The sequence below is a fragment of the Empidonax traillii genome, unplaced genomic scaffold (genome assembly GCF_003031625.1).
Source record: "Empidonax traillii isolate 1590-97213 ecotype Southwest subspecies unplaced genomic scaffold, ASM303162v1 scaffold314:size1482489, whole genome shotgun sequence".
In the NCBI taxonomy this organism is placed as follows: domain Eukaryota; kingdom Metazoa; phylum Chordata; class Aves; order Passeriformes; family Tyrannidae; genus Empidonax; species Empidonax traillii.
Genome location: NW_020955507.1, coordinates 511,389 through 519,159, shown reverse-complemented (window position 1 = coordinate 519,159; position 7,771 = coordinate 511,389).

The following is a 7,771-nucleotide window of genomic DNA, read 5'->3' as shown; positions in this document are numbered from 1 at the left end:
TCCTACCAGCTAAAAAATTCTCTCTTATGAAGACCCTTACCTAACCAAGGAAAAACTGTGGCCCAAGCATATAGTCATTCAAAGACACCAGAGTTTATGTTTCAAGACCAAATTCCAAATGTATCCAGTTTCCTATTTCTTCTACATGCCTTTTCTTGACTAGTGATATTTTAGGGGTTTGGTAACTATTTAATTTGGTCACTGCATTATACGCTAGGAGGGTACTGTTCTGCTTTGGCCTTATTATTATTAGCAGCAATTCCAGTTCTCAGACTTCTGCCTTCCTACCTCTTCCAGAATTGATCCTTATTTTCAAAAGTAAATGGAGCTCATTTGTTCTTAGTTTTCGTAGTTGCTATGTTGACAATGTCTAAAATAATCTGATATTTTAAAATGCAGAAATATGTTTCAGTAAATTCTAATCAGGCTTCTTGGAGCTAATGAACAGAAAGTAGACTATGATTTAAAGCTTTGCTTTGTTTTCTTCTTAATGTCATTATTTTGTAATCTGGGCAAACAAATCATATGAGTTTACAGGCAGCTTCAAATGACAGAAGATTCTTTGTATCAGTGCAGCAGAGAAAACCACTTGAGTTCATGTTGAGTTAGCTTCACTTATTCACTTTTTTTTTTTTTTTTTTTTTTTTTTTTAAGTGAATATGTCTTGCAGAATGTGAATACTTAGAATTCCAGCCTGGTACTTCTGTGATAAAAGTCAACAGGATGTGGCTGATACAGGAACCAGCTATTTTTAGGTAAAATTCCTGAAGTGGGATATAATTTTAAGTCTTCTCTGCATTTTTATTTCTGAAGCTGCTTACCAGGCTTGAATGATACATGATTAATAATTGAGCACATCATATTTATACATTCCTTTACAATAGATGCATGAGAAGAAAACAGAAAATTAAAGGGGCGGGGAGGAAAAGGCAAAAATATGCTTCTGTGGTAGATCCTGCCAGAAAGACATGAGTTAGTAGTGATGTTAACTTTTCTGCCAATCTACATGTGTTTAATCTTTATGTATTACCTTCTACATTCCTTCATTTTACTACATATCCCATTCTCTCTTGCTCAAATGAATCTATAGAAAGATTGTTGTAACTGCATTAGGATTAAGGCTATACTGCTTGTTTCTTCTAAAGGACGTGCTGTTTAATGAAGATAGAAGTCAGTTTAAAAGTCAATATGAAGTCAGTGCTTCTCCTAGATGGGGTACTGTGTAGTCAGAGGGATGGCCCAATATCTTCAGTTGAGTTTACGCTTCCATGTTTTCTTGGCATATGACAATTACCTGCTTGTACTTCTAACCAGAGCAAAATGATATTGTCAATCAACTTCATTACATCTTATGAATTTTAAAATCAAAAGTCTCAGTTACCCTGCCTTAAAGTTCTAGTGTTAATGTTCTACTTGTGGTATACAGAAGTAACCACCACATCTACCTTCCTTCCCAGTAAGAATTGCTGGCAGTAAATTGTGCATAAACCACCAAAGTCTTCCTTATGGACCTTAAAAAGCTTCTGCAGAGAAGGCTAGGAAAAAATAATTGATTTTCACAGACAAAAAGGAAATAGGATCTATACTGTAAAAGACTTGAAAATCTTGAAACAAGACTTTATTAGAAGGAAGTCTAAAAAGACATAATACAGCATGACAGTCTTAACAGTTCCCATGATCTTATCTGCGTTCCCAGTCAGAAAAATCTCTGAAAACTCTGCACTGTCCATTTCTGTAAGGGGACCCCCTACTTCAGTATTTTGTGTTCAGCAATAGCCATATCCATATGCTCCTCAGAGATAAGCAGAAATATTCTCCTGGAATATTTGCTCATGGAACTATATGTTTAAAGGTGATTTTATTCCCCACCAGCAGTAGATGTTTTTTACCTCTAGTTTTGAAACATGGAGATTTATATTCACAGAATCATAGAATAATTTAGTTCAGAAAGGACCTTTAAGATCATTGAGTCCAACCATTAACCTCACAAGTCAAGTCCGCTATTAAATCATGTCCCTAAGTGCCACATTTAAAAGTCTTTTAAATACCTCCAGGGATGGTGACCCAACCACTTCCCTGGGCAGCCTGTTCCAATGCTTGACAACTCTTTTGGTAAAGTAATTTTTCATAATATCCATTCTAATCTTCTCCCAGTACAAATTTAGGTAATTTCCTCTCATCCTGTTTCTTGTTACTTGGGAGAAGAGAGTGACACCCACCTGGCTACAACCTCCTTTCAGGTGGCTGTAGACAGCGATAAGGTTTTCCCTAAACCTCCTCTTCTCCAGGCTAAACAACCCCATCTCTCTCAGCCGCTCCTCATAAGACTTGTGTTGCAGACCTCTGGACATGCTCCAGCATCTCAGTGTCTTGTAGTGAGGGGCCCAAAACTGAACACAAGGATTTGAAGTGCAGCCCCACCAGTGCCAAGTAGAGAAGGATGAACAGTTCCTCAGTCCTGCTTTCTACGTCCCTTTCTACTGGATCTGTAGGTTTTGTTATTGTCCTTACAAATGTTCAGTTTCACTAGGAATTTTACTATCTATCTTTAGCAAACATATGGTTACTTCTTGGGATACAGTGGTTTCAGTTATCCAGCTTCATTTTGAGTTAGGGCTTTATCTCACTGCCTTGTACTGGTATCGGTGTTGTCAGAGATAATGAGTCTAAATCTGCACCTAGTTTTTGTCAGCAACACTCAGCAGAAACGTGTCATGTAATTTTATTATTTTCAGAGCTTATTATGTAGCTTGTTTCATATATGTCATAATATATTTTCTACTTGTTTGCCCATTAACCACTACAATGGTGTTTTCATTGATTCTGACACATTGAGTACATTCCTCTTTCTCTGGAATGTCTACAGTTAGTATAGAAACAAATTATTCTAGTGTTAGGTTCAGCTCACTTACACTAGGTACTTTGAGTGCTGGTTCATTGGCAGATCTTGTGTCAGCTTCCTGAATGGTGTTCCTTTGAAATTCCCCCCCAAGATGTCTGGGAATTTTTTTGGATGACCAGTTGTAGCTGTGATTGTTTTAAAACATTTCTGCCACTCTACTTCCTTGTAATCACCCTACAGCTAGGAAGTCAGAGCCTTCAAAGGTGACCTGGTGAAACAGATTGCACAAGTGCTTCTTATCCACTTCAGAGATATTGTATGGCTTAATATCTTAAATTGCTGAAACAAAATACAGAATACTGTCGATAAATCTACAATAAAGTGAGGACAAATAGGATACTTTAGAATTTTGCAACAAGAATTTTTCTAGTAGAGCCTCCTTTTTGTGATGGCAACCTTTCCGAACATTGTCTCAAATATGACTTGTATATAACAAACTCATCATACAGTATAATGTGTTGTAATTCTTTTCCTAAGGAAAACTTGCTTTTATTTGTAGAGTGAGTATGCTTGAAGGTCCTCATACTTCCATAAAACTGCCTGAGGTTTTCTTCTGTGTTACATATTTCTGAGGACTATCAAAAGCCTAATCTGATTAAAAAGGAAAACTGAATAAGATGAAAAATTGCTGCATATATATCTCCAGGGTAGAATTGATATTACTGCTGTAACTACTGATCGTAGGAAAAGTGTGAAGAAAACACAGGTCTTCCATCTGCTTCATCCATCTGCTGAGAAAAGAAACTGTTACCATTAGCAGGTCTGTCTCTAAAATTCTGTGTGTTCTGTGTACATTTTCATGACAAATGTCTTAAATACCTGTATTGTTTACTTTTATATATGACCATACTAAATAGCATTTACCAAATTACAAGCAGCTCTAAGATTACTATTTTTTGAAACAAATGCATAATAGAGTATAATCCCCAGATCTCTAATTAAATTTCATGATTATAAATCAGTGACTCTTGAAAGTGCCTAATAAAAGAGTTTTGGTTAGTGTTAGATATGCTTGATAATTCGTATTTAATATTGTTTTGAGTTAGGATTTTGGCAAAATGTGTCATTTTGGCTTGTCTTTATTTGTTTGTATTTTATTTCAATGTTGACATACCTTTCAAAAGTGAAAGAAATAAAGCTGGGATGTAAAATTCAGGTCAAATAATATTCTCCAAGTCCATCTGTGGAGGTTAATGCTGAGGAGGGCAGTTTTCTTGAATTTATATATTAGAAGTCTTAGTCACAAACACAGGAAGTAAGGGAAACTCCTGAGGAATTTTGTTCAATATTCTTTATTTTTCAGTATTCTCTGATTTATTTGTCCCATGGGTTAGGAGCTTTAGAAGAGGAATAACTTTTTGAGTTACTCAAACCCTGTCCAGAGGTGAAAGCAGCCTATATCTAGCAGCTCCAGGCATTCAGCTTTTTCAGAATACAGACAATGCCAGATATTCTGCCCTTGTGCACAGTACTGTTGTGTAAACTCAGTGGGTCTTGTGGTTTGCGCAAGATTGGCAGCAGCATTGCATGCATTATTTCTGTTGCTGCATGTGCATAATAAGTTCTTTCAGAATTTATTCCTTTGCTGAGTCCAAGAAGTATACCAGAAAGGTTAAAGACAAAGGTCAGATCACCATCACCAGAATCACTCCAGGAGTTTTCTCCTCCTCACCTCCTTTCCCCAGTATTTTGGATTCCTCATTAGAATGAACTCCAGGCCATGAGATTTATGTGGGGGTTTTTTTGTTTGGTTGGTTGGGGTTTTTTCCATAAATGCAAGTAGTTTTTGTACAAAGACAGCTTTAGAATACTATTAGGTGACTTTTTAAGCCTGTTCTGTTAAGTGCTAGGAACTATTTAAAAAAAACAAACAAACAAAAAGACCACCCAAACAAAAAACAAAACAAAACAAAAAAGCAAACAAACAAAACCACCAACCCCAAACTATCTACAACATTTATGAACTATGGAAATATTGCCTCACTTTTTAAAAGAAAACTACCTAAGGGATGTAAGAAGGTTTTTTCTATTGAAAACATAAAAATAATTAAAAAATAAATTTAGGTACAGAATATTGTTGTTCTGAAATATATATTAATTTCCTGGGTGTCTGCATCATTAATAAAGTGTGGGGCAGTGCTGACGGAATGGAAATGCCTTAAAGTCTCTTTGGGACAGCCACTGTGCAGTTACAAAAGGTGGGCAAAACCTTCCCCTCTTCAAAGCCTAATCATAGGGCTCATAGTTTTGGAAGTAAAGCCTTTGCATTTTGCTAGAGAAATTTCTTTCAGTTTCATTGAGAGTTTCACCTTGTTACAAAGTTGAATTATCAAAGTCATTTTTATAGCAGTGATTTGGTTTGTTAGTCCCTGTGAAGGTTCTTCATTGTTGACTGTTGTAGGGAAACAGAAGAATCGTGCCTTCTGTTTTCTCTCTCTTACACAGGATTTCAATTAGTAGGTGGAACAACTAAGATCCACCTTTCCCTGACTTTTTTTCAGTGCTTAGCTCCATTGAGTGGATAAAATATATGAACAAAAATAATGTTTCTTGTGCCCAAATTACCAAAGAAAAAGACATTAAGGTGGTTTAGTAAACATGTTGACATTTATTTTTGATAAAGTGTGGATTCCTTCTTTTCTATTATGAGGAAAAAGCAACATTTTAAAAATTGGAACCAGTTTTGGTTAACAATCAAAAACTGAAGGGTATCATTGGTGATCAGAAAAATTGGCACCTGATTTTTTAAGAAGTGATTTAAAGGGTCTGTTAAATCATTTTATATGGAAAACAATCAGCAGCAATAAACATAATCTTTTATCAGAAGTAGCAAAAGAAGTCATTGTCTCCTTCCTTCTCAATTGAATATACAAGGATATTATATATAATTATATATAATATATATAACTTTGCTTAAAAATCTAAACCCCATATAATCTAAAAGGTTATAGTTATATAAATCATTTTAATAACGAATTTGCTTCTTCAAAGTTTTAAAAGAAATTGCTTATTTTAAGCAGCTAGTTTCAGACCCAATCTCTCGTTTTTCAACTTCATGGCACATAAAAACAGGAAAGGAATTAATAATCTATTAAGTACATTTTGGCTTCCTTTTGAGCTGTCACTCAAGTAAATAGTCTCATATACAGTTAAGACCTCTTTCTCTGCCGTACTGTTAATGTAAAGGATCATTTCAATAAGTGAATTCATTTGCTTCCATCGGAAGACCATCTCTACTGTCAGAATGATATAGTTGGAATTCAAATTACATACATATATCAAGATATTTTGAGGTGATAGGGCACTGCAGACTTTTAGACTATTGTTAAATGAAAATATTCTCTTTCCCCCCCCTTTTTCCTTCTCACATTCTTTTGTAAAAAAGGTGACATTATTTTGCCCTCTTTCACCTTGTAAGAAGTAGTAAGATATACAGTATTTTTTGGGGTTTAGAATGAAATTTTGGCAAAAGAACAATAGTAGATAAAGGAGAAAATGAAATAAGATTGCAATTAAACTTGACTCTCAAGAAAGCACACTTCTATTTCTTTGCAAATATCTCTAACAATTGATTGTGATTCATTGTCACAGACCAATTTAACTTTCTTCTTTTATTGACTGGATGAAGAGAACTAGAAAAATATGTATAATCTTTCAACTATGTCAGCGTATCTGCAAACTTTATGACTGTGAAATCAAATAAGTAAATATTTAGGAAGCTCAGAACAAAAGAGTGAAGGCATTTATGGTGAGTTGCATTAGGCAATTTACTGTGTGCTTAGTATTGTGTAGCTGAGCTAATCACGAACATTAACCTTTAAAAATTTATACTGCAAAGTTTGATGATCCCATTCTTGGTTTCTAATGCTTTTAGCTCTATAAACAACATCTGACATTTACCAATAATAATGTCACGGACAAATATTCCCATATCCTGCAAATGACAAAGGTTTGAATTGTTTTGTTTTCTTTTGTTGTTGTTGTTTTGTTTTGTTTGTCTGTTGGTTTTTGTTTTGTTTTGTTAAGGAAGGAACCAAAGATTGACAACAGTGCAGTCTTTTTTTTTTTTTTTTAACAATGAATTACATTATGAATGATACGTCAATGTAAAGATCATTAGAAGTTAAAAGTTTAACACTGAAAAATATTAGGCAAACATTCACATTTTTGCAGTGGCCACTGTCTTCTCATTTTATTTGAATGAAGTAAAAATACTTTAAAGAATGGATGTGAGAAAAACTGGTTCTATGGCGTGTTCTTAACCTAAATCACAGTAGCACTGAATTATGTGCATAAGTATGAACCTCCAAGCCGTCCTATTGCATTTGCCATGGTGTCTCTTATGTTTATACCTACTTCCCATCTTTGCCTTCAGGTATTGCTGTAATATAAATTTTCAATGTTGAGAATGAAAAAAAAAATAACAATAACTCATGATAGATTCAACATTTACCATGCACATTTTCTAGTACCTTTCTTAATAGGAGCTCTGAGGATCTTAAATTAGTCTTCAAAGCTTTTTTAAATCTATGATCCAAGCATCCCTCATAATGCACAAATTTGAAGAATCCACAAAAGGCAATTAAGAAAGGAAAGTTCAAACGTTACACAACAACTTATATGCATGAAATTCTAGAGTTTAAAGGAGTATGGGTAACCATAGAAAAGGAGAATTTTTGAGACAGGTTCTGTTCCTGTACTAATCACTGGGTACTGGTACAGAAATGCCACAGATCTTTTTTTCATGTAATACAAAAATTTTAATTGACATTTAATGGGGCTGGAATATGTTTCTTTTAGCCTGATGATATATCAGATCTCAAAGTGTGTGAATGTAGATGGCATATACCTTGAAATACAGAAGTGTTT